The sequence below is a fragment of the Rattus norvegicus genome, chromosome 11, assembly GCF_036323735.1.
Source record: "Rattus norvegicus strain BN/NHsdMcwi chromosome 11, GRCr8, whole genome shotgun sequence".
NCBI lineage: Eukaryota > Metazoa > Chordata > Mammalia > Rodentia > Muridae > Rattus > Rattus norvegicus.
In genome coordinates, this window is record NC_086029.1 from 52,597,746 (window position 1) to 52,620,227 (window position 22,482).

Sequence of the window (22,482 nt, forward strand, 5' to 3'; positions counted from 1 at the left end):
GATTGAGAGGGGCTTTTTGAGAACCTTTTGATAGCATGAGGCATGGTGATGGTCAGGCTTTGGCCTGGTGCCTTCAGCTGTTAAGATGGCTCCAAGATGACAGGTAGGCCACTGGCCCAAGCCAAGGCTTTAGAGTCTGAATCTCCCAGATCTCTTGCCCATGTAGAGATGCATGAGCTTAGTCACTTCTGGCAAACAAAACACATACAGAAATTTAGGCTTTCTTTAAGGCATCAAAGGCTTTCTGATATCTCTCTTTCCAGACAGAGCTCTCTGGGGGTTCTTTGGTGGCCTAATACAGTGTCTTAGCTGTATTTGCAAAGCCTGGTGTCCATATTCTGCTGAATACAGCAGAACCCAAGAATTCCCATACTTGGAGGGAGTCTTAGGTGTCTTCTCCAAGAGGTCCTGGGTCCCCTAGAAGTATTATTGTTTGGTTTCTGCTGCCACCAGGAAGTATTTCACATTCTACAAGAGAGTCCAAATAGGGTGGTAGGTTCTGTACTCAGGTCTGAAAATGATCTTCTTAAGGCCTTGGCATGTCTAAGGACCAGGAACCTCTGTGGAGACAAGATGGTATTGAAGCCGGGCCATTCAGGCCTACAGAAATTTGTTTCTTTCTTTCTCCTAATGGTTACCAAAAATTTCTGCCCTTTAAGATGATTGGCTGGTGCTGAGAGCCAAACCATAAACTTTCATAAGTAAATACCTATAGATACAATCATAATTTCTGTTTTCCTCCTGATTGGTGGATGTTAGGGAGTGGCCTACAGAATAGTGCTAGGTACAGACTTTCGTTAACTTGATTTCAACCTTAGGTCAGGTTCACTAAGAAGGAGACAGAACCCAAGATGGAGTTTGTCTGGTCTTTCAATATCTGTGACCCATTCTGTCAAATATTTCTCTGATTATCACTATGTGTGCTACTAGATTAGATGTCGTTTTGAAACATAGCACCTTCCTTCTACAGACTAATGTTTGTAGATTAATGTTTGGGATTAAAGGTCTGCACTAAGTGTTTGTCTGCACACAGTCATTTTGCTGCATTTAAATTTCTCTACATCTTTCCCCTTTCTGTTTAAGCTAAATGTTGTAAACTGTTTAATTCTTATCACAAAAGTCTGAAGAGATGTAGAGAAATGTTAATCTAACATGGCGGTTGCTCTGATTCATGATCACATCCAAAGACTGTGGTCTGCGTGATCTGGCTGAAATGCAGGCATGCCACACACCATTAATTCCTCAGGCTAGAATACAGGCACACACTTACTATTCAGTTCTAAGGTAAAATTATTTTATAAAAGGAAGCACCCGTGTTTAAAAGTGATATATAATTAAGGGACACAGAGAGAAATTTGACAGAATGAGTAAGAGATAAGATATGACCAACTCTGAAGAGAATAGAAAGGAAAGAGAGGCTACCTAAGAAAGTAACACTGAGTGAGGCAGAAGAAATGGGCAGTTCAGTGAGTCAGTACAATGGAGTTCAGTTGAATTCAGCTGAGTTCAGTTAAGTCCAATTCAGTTGAATTTGTGCAGTTCCTTTCAATTCTTTTCATTTGGTACAGTCAGTGCTGTCAGTGCAGGTCAGTTCCTGAAGTTAACAGGCACTTTTTCCAAGCAGAGCAATTCAGTAAGAAGTTGAGAGAAGCCAATTTGAATCAATCAGTTTCAAGAGGAGTTTTGGGCCCAAACAGCTAAGTTGAATTAGCCAAATAGAGTTCAGAAGTAGCTAGAAAGCTGGATCTTATCCATCAGTAAGCTTCTGAGAGGACACATCTAGTAAATAAAATTTACTCTCAGACTTTAGATGTAGGCCTCACTGAAGTTCATGACAAAAGCCCTTAGCTCATGGCAAACTGAGGCCTTGAGTGTGAGTTCTAATATATTACTTTCTTTTGCAGCAAAAGAAAAACTTCATATTACTCACAGTGCAACCAATGCCTTTTGATGGATGCTGATTCATGAAGCACATCTGAGGGATAAAACATATAAAAGGTACTGAAATAGAAAAGTAAGAAAGTAAATTTTCTGTTTTTATTTTGATATAATTGTTAGACCTAATGAAGCTCAAGAAGAAGGAAGATCAAAGTGTGGATGCTTCTTAGAAAGAGGAACAAAATACACTTTTGGAGGAGACAGGATGATATACAGGTCAGAAATTTGAACAGAGGTGTGTAACAATGGGAGATGGGGAACAGGGGGCAGCCACCAGTGAGTTCCAGATGCCAGGAAAGCAAGAGGCTCCTGGTAGCCAACAATAATGAGATTAGCTGAAATGCCCAACAAAGGGGAGGGAGAACCTTTAGAGACCATATACAGAGGTTAGGCAATGCCCATGTTTGGAGGATGGAGCTACCTACTTATCTCTAAATTTCTAACCCCAAATCATTCCTGTCTAAAGAAAATACAAAGTGTGGAGCAGAGACTGAAGGAAAGGCCATCCACCTGGGGATACCAAACCTGGATACTATTACAAATGCTAAGAAGTGCTTACTGACAGGATCATGCTGTAGCTGTCTCCTGAGAGGCTCTGCAAAAGCTTCACAAATACAGAGGCAGATACTTGCAGTCAACTATTAGACTGAACACAAGGAGTCCAATGGAGGAGTTAGAGAAAGAACTGAAGGAGCCGAAGAGGTTTGCAAGCCCATAGGAAGAATAATATCAACCAACCAGACACTCTAGAGCTCCCAGGGATTAAACCACCAACAGAAGAGTACACATGGAGTTACTTATGGCTCCAGCCACCCATGTAGCAGAGGATGGCCTTGTCCAGCATCAGTGAGAGAAGAGGGCCTTGGTCCTGTGAAGGTTTGATGCCAGGTTGGGGAGTTGGGAGTGGATGGGTGGGGGAGCACCCTCAAAGAAGCAGGGTGAAGGGGATGGAATAGGGAGTTTCCAGAGGTAAAATCAGAAAAGGGGATAACATTTGAAATGTAAATCAATAATATCCAATTTAAAAATTTTAATGGGAGATATTAATTCTCTGAAGGCTACATATGGATTAGGTACATAAGAATTAAGTAATTTGTTTCAAACATCACAAGGAGATTAAAATTTAAATAGTTCATGATGTTTAACAGAACAGAGTTAACTCTTGTAGTACAAAGAATTCAAGGTCCGTATGTGGATCAAATTGACAGTAAACTTGACTGTATTTTGGTAATTTTGCTTTCAATTTATTCTCTGCTCATTATGCAAAGGAAAGAGAGTATTATGGAATGGACATAAAAGAAGTAAAATTTTATATATGTAAATGCTAAAATTTGTTTTGTAAATATACAAATTTACAAATGCTAAAATTATGTCATTAGAGGTGATTAAAAAATGGCAAAGAACTTGCAGTAAGTACTTGGACAAAATTAATAGCAAATATCCAAAACAAACATATAAAGACTGTAGGAAGAACTAAATGGATTCTTCCACGTATTGTAAAAAGAATGCCAATTCCAGAGGCACTGACATTCTATATTGATGCAAACAAGATGGAGATGTCAAGTTATAAGTCAGATGAAATAAACAATATGATCAAAACTCCATATACCTCATTTCAAAACTTAGAACTTTATATTATGTTTAGATTATTACTAATCTCTTGATATAATTACTGATTTTTATATGCAAAAAGAGTTATGCATACAGAGACTGCTGAACTTGTCCCTGATTACTCAGAATTAACTGTATTATTTACTCAATTGCAACAGGCCATCAGAAGTAGAAACCATCCATTATATATTACTCATATTCAGTCTCACAAAGGTTTGTTAGGTCCAATAGCTTAAAGAGATGAGGAAATTGGCCAATTACTATTAGAAAATATGTTGGGGGGTTGAGGATTTAGCTCAGTGGTAGAGCACTTGCCTAGCAAGCACAAGGCCCTGGGTTCAGCTCCAGAAAAAAAAGAAAAAAAAAGAAAATATATTGGAAGCATCAACATTTATGAGAAACATCATATTAATGGGAAAGGTTTAACAAAACATTTTTCCTGTCACTTGGCAACAAACCAAAGAAATAATAATAAAAACTGTCCTATGTGTTGTTTATGCGAGGAAACTCTGTTACCTTCTGGTAGTATCCCTCTGGGTACCAAAAGAAATGATATCTGCCAGATGGATGTTTTTCAATTTGCAGAATTTGAAAAAGGTGTATACATCATAACACTGGCACGTACTCAGATTTTAATGGGTGACTGCCTTAAGTTCTAAAAGGCTGATTATCTAATTACATATTTATTGGAAATAATGGACATTATTGGATACCTGCACAAGTTAAAACTGATAATGTCCCTGTATAAGTATCCAATATGCTTTAATGATTCTTTATATATCATTAAAGCAGGTTACTGGTACACCACAGTACACCAGTATCACAGGACAAGCAGTTATAGAAAGGGCCAACTGTAACTTGAAAGAAATACTTGTTAAATGAAAAGGGAGAATAACCCTGTCCCCAGGAAAGACTAAATAATGCTTTGTTAACTCTAAATTTTCTTAATATTGGTGAAAAAGTAACAGCAGCTGGATACACTGGGTTATTGATAAAAAGTAAGGAACTAGGCCAATATACTATAAGGATGTATTGACATTAGAATGAAAACCTGCAATTTTTTTAAGATGGGGTTGTCTATAGGCATAAAACTTGTAAAGATTAGATTTGACCGGAGAAAAGCTCCTTATCAGCTGAGACATGAATGTCTTCACAAACCAAATAACACAGGTGATTTACTTCCACAGACTGTCATATTTACTGGTTTCTCCAAAATATGTATCCATGCAAATCAACTTCAAAAGTGCTAACTCATTTGATCAGTCGAACAAAGATAACACAGCACATAGACTGGGCAGATATCACAGAGACTTGACCAAGGCAGACTGGACAACAAGTGTTAAAGTTAGCTTTTTTCAGATTGATCTTCTCTTTTTTTTTCCTTCTGGGGTTCCAAACAGAAATTCATTGCTCCAATTCATCAGGAAGGAAATATAAAGACATTTTTCCTGTTTTCTTACATTGGGAATAGATGGTTTTGGTCATCTGATGTTATGAATGTTATCATCTAGGGTAGTAGGTTTGTTACTGGTTGTGATCAGGGAGAAAAGAAAGTAAAGTTGTATGTTGATATAAAATTAAGGTTGTTTTGTTTAATTATTGTATATTGATTGAAATTTAAGGTTCTTTAGAATGTTCTTTGACTATAGTGCCCACGAGCTGCTTATTTAAAATGTGATGGGGGTTGGGGATTTAGCTCAGTGGTAGAGCGCTTGCCTAGCAAGCGCAAGGCCCTGGGTTCGGTCCCCAGCTTCGAAAAAAAGAAAAAAAAATGTGATGTAAAGTTCCAGTGTTATGCTTTTTGCAATTGTTTCTATTGTGTATAGACTGTTAATGTTAGGGAAAAAGATATGTTTTTAAATAGAAAGGGGGACATGGAGTGGAGATTTCTGGTTTCTTTGGAGACTCAGTTGTGTCATGTGATACTTTTCTAGAAAATGCCCTATGAGAAGATAGTTTGCTGAAACAGACACATGAAAGGATGTTTTGTGGGAACAGAAATTTGGTGCCTTTTTGGAAGCTGTCTTGTGAAAAGGCATGTGATGTTTTGCTGAATTGAACTATGAAGAGGTCATATGATATTGGAGAAAATATAGCTATAACCCCACAAACAGTGGGAGATCCTCTTGCATTGGTCTGCCTTGAAAGGATTTACTGGTTTTCAGACATCTTCCCTTATTGTGACTTTTTAGAAAGAAAAGCAACAACAAACTTCCTGTTGTATTCCAGCTGTTTCTCACTGTTCCCTGGGTCTTGTGACAATTTGGTGGAGCTCCTCAGTTTTGTCCAGATAAAGACACTACTAATTTATGTTTAAAATTGCCTCCCAAAACTACTTCTAAACAGGTCCACATCCCCCATTTCCATTTACCTTTCTTCTCCCCTACCTTTGTTCAGTGGGCTAGAAGGGAGGTTGAAAGAGGTTTTGAAAATCTAAGCCTACCAACTTCCATAAGTTGTCCTCTGACCTCCTCATACATGCTTATTACACACTTGCAAGGACACACAGAAATATACACACACCTATCAATTGATAATCAATAAACATAAATTAATAACTATAACATCACTACTGGATACCAATACAAAGAACTTAAATCATATGTGAAAAATACATCTATGTCTACATATTTAGTACCATAATTTTCCAGTATACTGTAAGGAGTTCAAAATAATTGAACTTTAAGTAGTTCAACATAATTGTCCATTGAAAACCATGTGTTATATAGATATGTGGGGTATTATAGTCATAATAAATAATGGCATAGACAAACATGGAGAACTTTAATGTTACATGGATTAAGCCAAATATCCTATGATCTGAAAATGTATACAATTTGAAAAAAAAAGCAAAGAAATTGTGAAGGGATGGGTGAAGTCTACAAGTAGACATCAGCTCAATTTCTCAGTCAATGTTCAATAATTTACGTAGCTCTTGTTCTATATAATGAGCCCCTGCATTAGTTTCTAGAGTATATTTTACTTAGCAACAGCCTTGGTTATTTGAGGATATTCATGCAACTACTTGGCCAACAACTTAATTGAATGCAAACCAGTCTCACCACTGGAAGCCACATGGAGACACTAGATGACCATTGAAAACTCCATATCCCTCATCACTAGGAGTCCTCAGTAGGGTCACTTTATACATTTTAGGAAGTTTCCATTGCACTAGCTTTCCACAATACCTCCAATGTTCCCTAATTCCAGCCACCTTTTCCCTCAATCTCTTTCTCAACCTCATCTCCTTCCATTTGATGACCCCACTCTCCCATCCTGCTCCTAGTCCATTCACAAATTCTACTTTCTTTCCCCTTCCAGGCAGATCCATATTTTCTCCACTTTGCTCCACGTCTTAATCTCTCTGGATCTACTGATTGTTATCATTTACTTAATGGCTAATATCCACTTATATCAGGGTACATACCATGCTTATCTTCCTGGGTCTAAGTTAACTCACTCAGAATATTTTCTAATTCCATCCATTTGCTTACAAATTTTATGATGTTTTTTTTAAACAGCTGAATAAGAATATTATATTATGTAATATTTTCCACTTATTTTTCTGTTGAAGGACATCTAGATATTCTTCAGGCTACAGAAAAGAAACATGGACACAAATCCAGACAAAAGAACTTTTTTACCTACAACCAGTTCAGCATGCAACATGTGTTAGGAAACAGTGGCACAGCAAATGTGGAAGAATAGAAAACTAATATCTGATTTGTCTTAGAACCCACTCTAAGAGTGGTAACCCGGGCACTACATTACATTGGTAACCAAGAGTCAGAGACTAGACAGTCAAGAGACACAGAGCAACACCAAACACCACTGGTCCAAAGATACAAAGAAATGACTCCTAATATTTTACTACATTCATAGATCAAAGATTTATCTAGTCATCATCAGAGGCTTTTTCTGACAGCAAATGGGATCATAGGCAGAGATCCACAGGCAGATATTATGCAGAGAGATTCTAAATGGGAGATCTCCATTAGATCCCTCCCTAACAGCTGAGGAAATCATACAGAAGAGGGGTCAGAAAGAGTGTGGTAATCAGAGAGGATGGAGGACAGCAGGTGAACCAGGAATTCTGAGTCAACTAAACACAGGGAATATGAGCTCACAGAGATGGAAGAGGCAAGCACAAGGCTTAGTAGGGTCTGCACTAGATTCTCTAAATGTATATTACAGCTATCATCCGTAGTGATGTCATGGTACTCCTGATCATGAGAATAAGTGGGCCTAAGAGTTTGGTGGCTGCTCTTGGGACTCTTCTATAATTGAGTTGTCATGTTTAATTTTGATATGATAGGTTTTGTTTCATTTTATATTTTATTTTGTCATGTTTGATTTTTATCTCTTAGAAGATTTTTCTTTTCTAATGAAAGATAGAGAGTGGATCTGTAGGGGAAGGAAAGTAGGGAAAAAGAAGTAGAAATAAAGGGAGGGAAAAATAATCAGTATATATTTTATGAGAAAAGAATCTACATATTCAGTAAAAAACAAAAGTGAGAAAACAAAAGAATATTAAAAAGCCGAAGTCAAAGTCAACATTAGAAGCATGTAGCCGAGGAAAAGGTCATCAAAGAATACAAGATATAAGTAGAATGGAATTAAAAAAATGGAATATTCACCATGATTACTGTAGATTTGTAATTACCAGAACATAGTTAATATTGAGTTACTTCTATCATTCATACAAGTATAAACACCAAGGATTATAATAATTGAATTGACTTAGTTATTCTATAATAATTCAAATCATCACATGGATGGCAAATATATATATATATATGTATATATATATAATGTTAAATTGTCAATTAAATGTTTAAAAATCAGAAGTGGGTTAAGACACACACACACACACACACACACACAATGAATGTCCAAAAAATCATAAAATTTTAATGTAAAATGAAAAACAGGTATTTTTTCTTTTTTATTATGTATGATTTTATGTTTTTATTTTAACTATACTTGGAGTTTCATAAACTGTCATCAATTAATAAGTGTTATCATTACACTTTGTGTTTTGAAGTCCCTAAGAAACTACACTTAAAATATATCCAGGAAAGAGAATCTTTGATCTTAAGTCACAAATCTCATTTTGGCAAGATGGCAAAGGTCAACCACTAACGATGATAAACTTCATGACTAAACCTAGAAAGGTTTACTGAACTTGATAAAAAGAAGCATCCTAGAAAGTAAAAGATGTAGGCGTCTAATACTGAAACAAATGGACCATATAAAGATAAGCAGAAGAAAAAGAGAAACAAATGAATAGATGTTTGCTTTTACTATTTCATAAGGCATAGAAACCAGGCCATATGTGGCAGTGTGAATGTGCAACAACTTCCTCCTTTGCTGGGCAGTGGTCCATTTCACTCAGGGCTATCTAGAATACATTATGAGAGAAATGCACACTTAGAGTCTGTCACTGTGAGGCACCGCGTTTCTGCCACACATGTTTTCCTGAGGTGATTCTCATTTTTCAATCAATTCCACACTTTGCCTCCTTGTTTCCGGCTGGTATCCTGTGCTTGCCTGTCCTTATGTTCCCAGAAAACTGCTCTCTTTTCTTCCAAATAGTTTCTATAACATTATGGAGACAATACTTTCCCATAGCATAATCAACCTTAGGAGATTTCACTAAAAAAAATAGGTTGCTGATTTGTAGTTTTTCTTTTTACTTACAAGTTAAACAATATTATTTTAATGACTTTCAACATTTAAATTTTTGTAGATTACATCATTTGCTTAGTCAGATGCTTGTTATATTAAACATGTGATTCTGCTTAACTTTCAAACAAAACCACTGAAAAGATAATTGTTAATGCGAAGAAAACACTGATATTTGAATATGTTCCACTTGATATGTTATACAGAAATATTATACTACTAGGGATATTCTAATAAAGTTTCAAGGACTATGAGCTCAAAATTAAGTACTTCCCATAACTCTCGATGTTAGTTGTGAAAGTCTGTGTTGGCTGTTGGCTCTTTCTGGGTATCACAGTGATACCCAGCTTTCTCTGTTGGGCCTATATATTACTAATTGCCTTTTTCTTTCTTTATAATCCTCACTCTGTATGTGTCAGTCTCCAAAATTTCCAGCGAGTCATTGTCAGGAACACCAGCACACTCAATGTTAGGAGACTGAGCAGGAGAAACACTGAGAGTTTGAGGACAATGTCATGACAGTTAGAGCAGCATAGCAAAATGCTGGCTAAATTAATAAGACAAACAAATTAATCAATTAATAAAGTGTTCTTTTTCTACCAGGAAATTGAACAAATAGAAATAAAACCCATGTTAGTAACTTCTGTTTTCTCATTTACTCATAATTTTAAGTACATTTGTTCCTTAACTTCTCTTGGATCTCATTTTGTATCTGGGTTTTTGTGTGACTGAATTAACTTCATGCTATTACAAAATACCTGACAGAAACTTTAGGAAATAAGGACTTGTTTAATTCTTATTTGTAGGGGTTTGATTTCCATGATGGTGGGGATGGCATGGTGGTAAGAATGACATGGTGACAAGACACTATAGTTAGTTAGAGAACTGCATGACTGATCACAAATCATCCAGGAATTAAAAAGTGAAATGCTAGTGCTCAACTCCCTTTCTTCATCTTATTCAGCCCAGGACTCTGCCCCGTGGGAGGACTGAATTTACAAATAGGGTTGGTCATCCCACCTAAAATAATATAATGTGTAGATAATCCATCACAGATATGCCCAGAGATTTGTTTCTAGATCCTGTCAATTTGATAACAGTAACCACATTGTCTTGTTCTAAAACTATTATTAGTTTCTTTAGATCCATATTTAAGGCACAAAATTCAGTATAGGTAGGTAAGAATCTATAATATTTTACATAGTCCATCAGATATCTGTTTAAAAAATTTGTTTTTGTCTATATTTTGATCATTTCTCTACTGTGCATAATAAGGGATATAGCATAGATAAAATGTAGTCTTTTCCTATAGCCATTGCAACAAATTTTCACAAACTTGATTAATAATAATAAAATAATAATATGATAAATCATTTGATTATAATTCTAAAAAACTCAGCATTCCAAAGATGATCTACCAATACTACATTAAGACTATGAGAACTCTAGGTTTCTTAATAATTTATAGAGGATAATTCATGTGCATAAATGTGTACATTCTGTGTAGATCCAGTCCATAGAAGGTACATATTACTAGTTTGTATTTTTATGACTGCGGTTACATTGCAGGATGAATTAACACTAACAAGTGAAGAACTGACAAGATGTCCAGGACCTGATGAAGTTTTCAGTAGGAACTCATCACTATTCCCAGTCTGAGTATATGCTTGTGTGATGTAGAGTACGCAGCATCAGGAAATAATGATGAAGCACATAAGAAAGGAAGTATATTATAAATGTTTCGGTAAGTGCTTAGTTACAGGTAAATATGTCGACCGGTAAATACAAGCAGAATCTGTAAAGAACCTCCATGACATGGAGATGATTTTGCATGAGCTTGGCCGGAAGGTTCTGTCACAGATACCAAGCAATGTAGACTGGGGAAGTATGGTGTTAGCAGACTGTACAGGATTGGTTAGCCTGGTTGTTCTACCATCTGTAGACATATTTGAGCCTTTCATTACATTGTTTGTGGAGTGCCTACTGCATGCCAGGAAGATCTGGGTCCTAGTGTCTTTCCATGTGTCTCTACAGTCTCTCAAATACAATTTTCTTTTCCCAATTTGGTGATTACATGGTATGATCTCAAAATATTTACTTTAAGCATGATGCTCTAGCTGGGCTTTGTTAATACTTTAATGATCCTAATTTAAAAATCTTGCCACAAATTGATTGACTCGACAGTGACCATCTACCTGACATAAAATAGACATAAAATTCAAAAGAGTAAATCTCAGATATATCCAAAATTGAGGTAACCTGCGCCAAATTACTCCTTCAGCACTGAAGTACTGCATGGAAAAACCTCATTAATATTTTTAATTGCAATACTCTCTCCTACACTACTTTTACAACTTGAGGAATCTTTTTATGACAAGGTATGAAGGTTTAATTTACAAAAATGAAGTGTGAAGCCGATATCAATCACAAACTACTGTTATTGTTATAAAAGCAAGAAAAAGAAACTTTTTTTACAGAACTTCAAAAAGCAGGCATTTTATTCTAGCAGTTGGTGAACTGTTTCTTACTCAAACAATCTACAGTTTAAAAAAATCTATTTTTTGCTTCAAATATGTGAGAAATGCTAGCCTGAAAAGGTGCTTGTCATGAAGTTATGTACAAATGAAAATATGAGCTAAGAATAACAGCACCATCTGAACTATAATTATAGAGCAGTGTTATAATCTAAATCTTCAGGAACTTTCTGGAAAAAATAATTTTTTAAAGCTGTAAAAGTTTTAATATTTCAAAGTATTCAAACTTGTTCTAAGGTGCTAACTCTTTTAAAGTAGCTTTTTATAGACTTATTTAACATTAGGTTTATGAACAAGTGGGATACAGATCAAGACTATCTGAATTACAAATATGAATTTTACATATCTTTACTATTAAGCTGAATAGTAATTGCAATAATATATGTATTGAACCTTCAAATTACAGTGATTTATAGCAACACAGATAGAAATTCATCATATATTATTCAGGAATCATTTATCATAAACTTGAATACTAAATGTCATCAATAATATTCAATATGAAAATTAGGCATAAATTGAATTACTGAAGAATAGACTCAATTAGATCATCTAAGTACTTATGAGAACTGTAGTTTTTCTTGAAAAATTTTGTGGATCTACAAATGTTAATACAACTACAATTGTTGACTTTTTAAAATGCTATTTTTGAAAATTTACATAGGTTTTAAAAAGGTTATTTTAGGATACAGATTAGATAGAAATAAAATAGAAAGCACTGGCATGTTATCTGTAAATATCACTAACGAAAAAAATTAAAACATGCTAGAAATGGCAGTTAAGCTCCACCCATGGTATCTCAACACTATGGCTTTCTAAGGCTCACCCAGAGACTCACAGTTAAGCACTGCTAAGGAAAGGAGAATTAGTCTTTATCAGGAATTAGCATCTTATCTGTTTATGCTATGCAAAGAGGTCAGTTTTGACATCTTATCCAACAAGGAACACTTAATGAACTTAGCAGGTTGTATTTATTAATTTGTGTGTTTTTTCTGTATACATGTATATATGTCATATATCTATACTTGTGTATATGGTATATATGTATATTTGTTATATGTATATAATTTTAAAAGAGACTATAAATTTGAGAAGAGTTGAGTAATAACATGGCAGTGTTTGGAAAGGAGGAAATGGAAGGTATAAGTTGTGGAATTATATTAAATAAAATATTGAAAAATCTTCTAAAGAAAAAGAAAAAGATCATGATGTATTTTTTCAGACAAATAACTTAGAGTTAATTTACAGTTAATTTAACACAATAAATCTATCTACATACAGGTTAATTCTTGCTGTTTATTATTTAATTTGCAATCTCTAGAAATATCAGTAGTTTCTAAACCTTGTACAGATCAACAGAAATTACTCATACATTTTGTATAGATGTATAACATGAGATCACTGTATAACATGAGATCACCACAACAACAGAACATTTCATGTTGATCAATAAACATGTATAAAGTTAAAATGTTCCCAGTTAATATTGAAAATTTGAATAATGAGATGCTCATGAACCATATTAATTTGGATAAACTGCCAGATTATCCTTAGAATTAACTTTATCCAAGTCATTTTTGTTCTTAAAACTTTCTTTTTCTAAATTTTTTATTATATATTTCTTTACTTATATTTCAAAGGTTATTCTCTTTCCTGGTTTCCTGTCCATAAGCCCCCATCCCCTCCCGTCTCCCTCCCCCTCCCCCATACTGGTATTCCCCCTCTGAAACATATCTAAAGAGTGTTTTTTATTATCTTTGGACTGTATGTGTTGAAAGAATTGTCAAAAATCTGTAGAGAACAAATATAATCCCTTTTCTATCTAAACAGTGCTTTAATACATTATTTTAATAGTGGGCATTGTTTGATATATAAACAAAGACTGACTGTGATAAAATTAATTTTAGACCAAATTTTACATTACTTATAACAGCCAAAACTACTAAAAATCAATTTATAATAAAGAATTAGATTCACCCTTTATATGACTATAAAATTTACCTTATATTGTATTTGTATAGTATTTCAACATAATACCACTAATTCATAGTACAAAATATTTGGTTATTTAAAATGCTGCAGTCTAATTTATGTACTTGCTGTTTATGAAGTATTATAACAATATATAGATAAATTTTTCACTAATATGAGTGTAAATATACATATATAATTGATGTGTTAATATATATATATATGTATATGTATGTATATATATGTATATGTATGTATGTGTATATATATATATATTTCCATGAAAAGTGAATTAAAGAAAGTTTGTTTTATCTCTGTTACGGGAATATCTAAATCTCATCACAACTCTTCAGCATCCATAAAAATTTAACAAACTATTTCATAGATAAAAGATAGCATAGATGCTAAGAAATCTCTCTGCATAGTAAATAAATCATATAAATTGATGAGATAAAATTCAAGAAGGATGACCAAAATGCAGATGCTTCAATTATTCTTTAAAAGGGGAACAACACCACCCTCAGAAGGGGATAGGGAGGCAAAGTTTAGAACAGAGGCTGAAGGAACTCCCATTCAGAGCCTGCCGAACATGTGGCCCATACATATACAGCCACCCAATTAGATAAGATGGATGAAGCAAAGAAGTGCAGGGGACAGGAACCGGATGTAGGTCTCTCCTGAGAGACACACCCAGAATACAGCAAATACATAGGCAAATGCCAGCAGCAATTCACTGAACTGAGAACAGGACCCCCGTTGAGGGAATCAGAGAAAGGACTGGAAGAGCTGAAGGGGCTTGAGACCCCATATGAACAACAATGCCAAGCAACCAGAGCTTCCAGGGACTAAGCCACTACCTAAAGACTATACATGGACTGACCCTGGGCTCTGACCTCATAGGTAGCAAGGAATAGCCTAGTAAGAGCACCAGTGGAAGGGGAAGCCCTTGGTCCTGCCAAGACTGAACCCCCAGTGAACGTGATTCTTGTGGGGAGGGCGGTAATGGGGGGAGGATGGGGAGGGGAACAGTCATATAGAAAGGGAGGGGGAGGGGCTAGGAGGATGGTGGCCCGGAAATCGGAAAGGGAATAACAATTGAAATGTAAATAAGAAATACCCAATTTAGTAAAGATGGAGAAAAAGAGATGAGACTTGCCTATGTAAGTGTTACAACCACCCAAGAGAGCACCACTTAACTTATACTCATGGCTACTTTTCCCATTGTCTTGGGTTTGCTGAGTCAACAGTCATGGAAAAAATAATAGGGATTCCATCTTGACTAGGTGGGGATCATGCAAAAAAGAGATGTGTTTTACTAAAAATTACAAGACATTTTATATATATAATTAAAATATGTATAATTATATAGCCTGTGAAGAGTTTTGTTAAAAAGTTATACGAATCATCCATTAGCTAAGTTATTTTTCTCATAAAAGATGCTAATTATAATTGACTGGAATCAAAAGCAGGAAGTGTACAGGACGACCCACTGTCACATCAGGGAATGCTTTATACATTCTTAAATTTTCTTCTTTGAAGTTTCCTAGTAAATAGAAACAGAATCCTAAAAGCCAATACAACTTCACATCCATGGAAAAGAAATGTAGTTATTACTGAAAATAGACACAAGGAATGGGAAAGAAAGCTAACCTTAGCAATCCTTGAGAAGAATACATGTTGCTACCTTCTTAAAAGTTGGTAAAAGTATATGTTGGAGAGGGAAAAAACAGAACTATTATTCTTTAAGGTTATAATATAATCATGCCATTTATTTCTTTATTTCCTTCCTTCAAAAATTTCAGTCTACCATTTCTCATTCTCTTTCAAATAAGTGATTTCTTTATTTCATTAATCGTTACTTCATTTCATTGTTACTTCATGCACAAATATTCTAAAATATAACCTGCTTGGTCCCCAAATGTAATTCATAGATGTGTTATGAGGGATGACCACTTGGTACTGGATAATCAAATCTGTGCTCTTCTCTGAGAAATGCTAATCTCTATCTTCACATTCTCTAGTTGCCAGTAGATGTTTGTCAGGTTAGAGCCCTCAAAGGATTTTCCTCCGTCCCTTTCAGCATGTCTGTTGCTTTTGTCTTTGTGTAGCTCATGGTTAGCAGTTATGGTGGTGAGGATATATAAGTATAGCTTTTAACATTGTGAGGAGACACAGTCTCACAGCAAACTCCCTTATATTCTGGTTCTTACAATCATTCTATAGCCTAGTCAGCAGTGTTTCTATATCCTGATGGACAATAGTTTTGGGAATATATTCACTGGGATTGGACTCAACTCAGCTTTTTCATTAAGTGCAGTGTGGTGTTATGTACTAGTCTGCATCTGTTCCAAAGACAAGTTCTCTTAATCATGGGAGGGAACTAGACTTATATGTGGGTAAAAGGCAAATATTTAAAATGTGGTTGGGGATAAGGCTGGTTTTCTCCCAAGTGTCATGCTTTTACTAGCCTTCAGTAGTTGGATAGGTTTCCAGTATCAGGTATAATTTTCTCCTTTTCTCCTTTTTTGTCTTAAGTACATTAGAGAGGTACTAATTACTGCTAATGTATGCATGCCATTGTTAAACCCTTAGGATTATAGTGCCATGGTTTGTATACATCATAGCTGGGTAAGACTGCTGGTTTATTCTGTCTTTTATAGGCTTACCTAATAAGCTTCTAGTAAGCATGAGATCTCCTCAGAAAGGAAGCACTCAGGTCAGGTTCAGGAGCCACTCACCTTGTATATGAAATATATGGCACTTCAGTAGGAGGGATTTACCTTCTAACTCAAGGGGGCCAACAAAGGACTATAACTAAAATTGATGTATTTTGGAAGTCTCTTGGGAAACCCTAACCAACAAGTCAAAAGAGGGCTTTTCACACCTGATTTTGAAATTTTCATTAGGTGTTCCTTTGCCCAGATGAGATAATTTCATTTAAATTGTATATGAATATTTAGACCCAGATTTATGAGTATTAATTTTTTTCAGATGAATTTTCAATAGTATGATTCCTTATGACTGTTTTCAGACATCCTTACTGTATTTTGCCTGCCTCTGTTTTTCTTCTATGTTAATATTACTCCCCCTCCCTAAATTATGTCCTTTCTTTTTTACCTTTGCCCAATTATATTCCTTGTATGTTCAATTCCTCTCTATTTTCACCAGCCCCCTACACAATCAATCATCCCTTTTTATTTCCCAAATTCTACAGTTATTCTAAGATATGTACTCATATCTAAAGGTTTGGAACCATGAACCTCAAATGAGAGAACATGTGAAGTTTGTCTTTATGGGTCTTACATATCTAGTTCAATGATTTTTTTCTATTTCCATCTATTTACCTGTCAATTTCATAGTTTCATTTTTCTTTACAGTTGATTATTATTCCATGGTGTATATATACCACATTTCATTATACCAGAATGATTACTTTTTAAAAATATCTAAGCAACTAATAAAAAATGACCATGAAATTCACTAGCATTGTACTATGGATAAAGTGAATTAACAGATATTGAGAAGTCTTGTGCTATAATTATCCTGAAATAAATCTATAAAATAGCAGTAGACAAAATTTGAACCAGTCTGGAATATTTATTATGAATATAGAACCAGAGTTATTTGGAAAATATAATATTTCTAAGAATTCTATGAAGAGAGTCGGGGAAATATCCATCTTTCCAACAAAGTTTTAAGTACAGCTATAGTATTTATAATGTTTCAAAGGAAGCTTTGCTTACAAATACCACTGAAACAAAATTAATATTTCACTATGAAACCTAGAGATTCAGACACATCTTTATGTTATATAGGAGAGCTTTTTATGTTGTGTGCCAAACTTTGGCATAATAACTTTCTGGGAAGATATGTATTGTATTGTAACTTTTATGTTGATAAGCCAACTATTTCTTCCAAGACGTTGTCATGGTTTCCTTACAACATATGTATTAGGTCTCATTGCCTAACAAATTATTCCAGCCCTTACTTTCTTATGCCTCTAAAATTGCATATCACATACACTGGATTTAAAGTTCATTGGCAATCACAACATTTTGGTGGTTATTTAAACTCCATAAATATTTTTATGAAAATCCCATCATAAAGACATTTATTTAAATGAATCTAATTAGTATAATGTTTGGATTCATTAAGCTTAATTTATTCTATTACTCTTTTTGATATATCACCATTTAAAAAATTAACACAAACACTTTAACTCACAAAATAATTTTGTCAATTGATTGTACTTAACTAACTTCATGAAACTCTGATACATATTGCCCAAATTAATTTTGCTTGATTTGATTTATTGCTCCTTGCATAGATTAAGCTACCATGTATGGCTTGAAAACTAGAGAGCTATTAAGTTGAATCTGTTATTTCCATCACTATTCTTAAACTACAAGCAGATAGCAAGGAGTAGCTATTGGATCATGTACAATAATTTAAACATATGTTCCATGAACATATACAAATCTAATTTACAATGTAGATTTTTCCCCTCAGGGGTTCACTTAAGGAAGGTTTTCACATGTATATAAAAGTGACAAGGGTTTTGACTGACATGAGATTTATAAATGAATGACAAGAGTAATCCAAAAGGTAAATTAGAACAATCTACTCTGTACATCAAAAAATTATGTATACTTTTGTCAGCAATATTCACAGTATATTTACATATTGATTCATTTTGAAGTACATTAAGATGATTCAAAGTTACCACCTGAGTTTGATACAAAAAACTAAACTGGACTCCAGACTTCAATAGCTACTTAAAGTTTTTATATCCTTAGCCAGAGTGTACATCAAAATGTTATGGTAAAAGAGGTACTTGGACTGGCATGGTTTTTTGTATGTTTTGTTTTGTTTTGTTTTGTTTCTTCAAGTTTTTTTATTTTAGTTTTTTGTAGTTTTTGCCTATCCTTCATGATTATGTATAATTTTAATATGCAAAAATTCTGATTTAAAAGCAGAAGCAACCTATTTCAGTATTATTTTTCAGTGCATTTTTGTATTGTCATAGATATGTAGTGTTTCCATTCACATCAATATCTATAAATAACTCACATGTTATAGGTCTTACTAATGGCTTATGACTCTATTTTTCTCAAACTTGCAGAAGCATCCTACTTTACTACCTTCAGTGTTTTTCACTTATGAAGAGGGCTGTATAATAATAGTTGAAATAACAATCCTAGGTTGTTGAAGAGAATTTCCAAGATCAATTTCAAAGATGAAAGAACTGTGTGACTGTGCTAATTTGTTACTTATGAATTGTTTTCTCAGAAGTTTGTATGCATAGTGACACCTTTGTCGAGTCCTACCTGCATCTTGCTGTTTCATAGAGGCATATCCAAAGCACAGATCAATGTGTAAGTATCTTTAAGTCTCCACCACATACTGATACAATGTTGTTGTGCTCAATTTCACTTCTTCCATTGTACATAGGTCACAATCCTCACCCTGACTTATGTTGAAAATCAACTTGAGCAACTAATTCTCCTTCTAACATCTTTTTTCCCCACACTATTAGTTTGTTGTTGTTGTTGTTGTTGATGATGTTTACTTTTTTTGAAATGTTTTCCTTTTATTGGATATTTTTGTTTATTTACATTTCAAATGTTATCTTCTTTCCTGCTTTCTCCTCTAGAAACTGGTTATCACCTCATGCTTCTATGAAGGTGCTCCCCCACCCATGGAACCACTCTCTCCAACCTCCCTGCCCTGACATTCCACTACATTGGGGGATCAAACCTTGATAGGACCAAGGGCCTCTCCCCCATTGATGTCCAACACGGCCACCCTATGCATGAACTTAACAAAAGATTTGCTGGTGTTTAGCAGAATACTTTAAGAATTATTTGTACACATCTCCACTGGAACTCGGTCCCACATTTATGCATTTTTGTTAGTTTTGTTTTTCTGTAACATTATCTAACAAAGGTTCAAGGAACATTGCAGAAGAAGGGAAAGAAAGATTGTAGAGACAAAAAAGAGCATGGAATTTTCTGTGAAACTGAGTCTTTTGAAAATGTCACATGCTACACCCATAATGTCTAATCAATATGACTTTCTAAACATGAAATGAACAAGAACAAAATAAATATAGACAAATTGAAAGTAGTAGACTAGACAACCCTTAGCGCCATACAAAGATCTATAAGCAACAAAGGCATGATGAAACTGGAAGAAATTTTCTTCTCTAGGTAAAAGCAATAAAACAGTTACTAAATACCAATTGGCTATATATCAAAACATATATAAAAAATAAAATGATATAGACTGTGTAGGTTAAATTTAGGACTATACATGTATAAATATATACATCATATATGCACATATACATACACATAAACACATTCACAATACAAATATGCATGGACAATTAATATAAAATAGGCCATGAATTTGAAAGAGTGTATGAAGAAGAATATGGAAATATTTAAAGGGAGGAAGGAAAAGAATAAATAATGTAATTATATACTAAAAACAAATAAAAAGAATACTAATGTCTTTCTTGAAGTCCTCCATCATCATGATCAAATGTGATTTTAAATCTCGATCTTCCTTTTCTGGTGTGTTTGGATATTCAGTGTTTGCTTTGGTGGGAGAATTGGGCTCCGATGATGCCATGTAGACTTGGTTCCTGTTGCTTGGGTTCCTGAGCTTGCCTCTCACCATCAGATTGTCTCTGGTGTTACCTTGACAGCTATTTCTGACAGTGGTTAGCCCTTCCTATAGGCCTGTGTGTCAGGAGTGCTGTAGACCTGTTTTCCTGTTTTCTTTCAGCCAGTTATGGGAACAGAGTGTTCTGATTTCAGGTGTGTAGTTGTTCCTGTCTACTGGTCTTAGGTGTTCCTGTTTGCCTGTGTCCTGAGTCCACCAGGCAGGTCACTTGGAGTGGAAAAGTTGGTCTAACCTCTGGTCTCAGGCCTTATACATCTTTAGGCCTGAAGATTGTCTTATTTAAACTTTCCTATTAGCTATGGTGCAAATGCCAGTACATTTGTCATTGTTTTCTTCACACAACTGGTATCAAGGAGGCCAATAATGCAGATCAATGTAGAGCACTGAAGTAGAATATATGAAACTCTAGGTTCAGTTCACATCATTTCAAAATGGAAAAACATCGTAAAGAAAAGAAAGGATAGACTATCTTTTTTCCATCACAGTCTTTAAGAAAGTTTGTTAGACTTTTGGTTGTACACTACTAGTCTCTCTTCCCACAGTCATATTTCTAAATTATGAGCTCAATAAAGCTCAACATCCGTGGACGCAAATCACACTTGAATCTCAGGCATGCATGATAAGAAGAAAAGGGTAATAGGAAGTAGAATCAAAGTTTATTAAATATAATTTTATGCCTGGTTTGGTTGGAATTGGCCTGATTTCATTTGCAGTTCACATCACCAGCTGCCAATTTACTACAATTCGGAGCCTGAATTATTGATGACAAAGACCTAATTAAATTTCTTATCAAGTTTAAGAAGCTTTGTAGTTTTTGTGCTGCTATAAATAGCAACAGAAACCATATGACAGACGGTCAAGGTTATCGCATATTTTCTAAAGGGCTTTATAAAAATTTTCACCTAGAAACAATTTTATGCAAAACAAAATTTTACACAGTTGAAATAGGCCTTTACTCTTTGTAAGCATTTAATACAATTCCATTTTCATAGCATTTTTTCTTCTTTTTCTTTATTTTTTTCTGCAAGGTTACACTTTGCTTGACTGTCCTTGCTGATGTAAGTCAACAACAACAACAAAAAAAAATATTAACAGTTTCAAAAGACCTTGATTGAAAGAAGAATCCTATATGAAAGAATCGAGTTTCTTACAAAATAATGATTTTTCTTGATTTCATTGAACTACAGAAACACTATATTTCAACAGGACTAAGAAAACAGAGACCATGAGGAAGGTCTTGCCCACAGTAATGAAGAAAATGTTTTCATGAGTGAAAGAACTCTTGAAAAAAATAAGCAAAGTAAAATAAAATTCAATTTGCTTTAGTTGTTAAATATAACCCCTGAAACTTAAACAGTATTATTTTATTATGTCCTATATCTTAGAAGGGGATCAATAAGATTTGTATATTCAATGATGTATTATAATTTTCACTTATTTAAATGAATGTCAATAAAAGTATTAGAGACACCAAGGTCAATTTTCCTCTGCAGTAGAGTTCAACCAATAAATTTAGACTAGTTAAGTCAATTCTGTACTAATTAGTGCTCTTCAAGTCATAAGAAATCATTGTGGTTTTAAGGAGAAAGTATCTTTTCTGAGTTCTTGAGATCTATATTTTATTAAAGAACCTTTAATGTTGGATTCTTCAGGAACATCAGTGTCAGGCCAGGGATAAGGGATATATTCACAATCAAATTTTGTATTCGTAATAAAACAGAAATGACAAAATTTCCATAGTGACAAATATTAGAACAAATCAATGAAATATACTAAAAGCATCATATAAAAATTTAAAATTTCAGCTTCAAAATATAAAGTCCATGCAATTTTTGTCTTCATGATTATTAGCTCTGGGTATACTTTAAATAATTCAATATTTGAAATTATAAAAATAAACCCACTGGATAGTTAGTAAGTAAAGTGTCTCCTGCTAATAATAGTACAAGCAAGGCTGGACCACCATTGAATGGGATTCTTGGGGAGAGGGCGGTAATGGTAATGTTTTTAAATCAATTCTTGACAAATTTAACACAATGTATTTGACCATTTA

The 22,482-nt window shown here is 34.4% G+C and overlaps 1 long non-coding RNA gene across 1 annotated transcript in view; it reads left to right on the plus strand.

The window, feature by feature from the left end:
- Nucleotides 1-11,081, plus strand: part of LOC134480983 (uncharacterized) — a 308,633-nt gene extending 297,552 nt beyond the window's left edge. The window contains exons 6-7 of the long non-coding RNA XR_010056095.1: nt 1,905-1,998; nt 10,804-11,081. This is a non-coding gene — a long non-coding RNA (uncharacterized LOC134480983). The remainder of the gene's footprint in view (nt 1-1,904; nt 1,999-10,803) is intronic.
- The last annotated feature ends 11,401 nt before the right edge of the window (nt 11,082-22,482 follow it).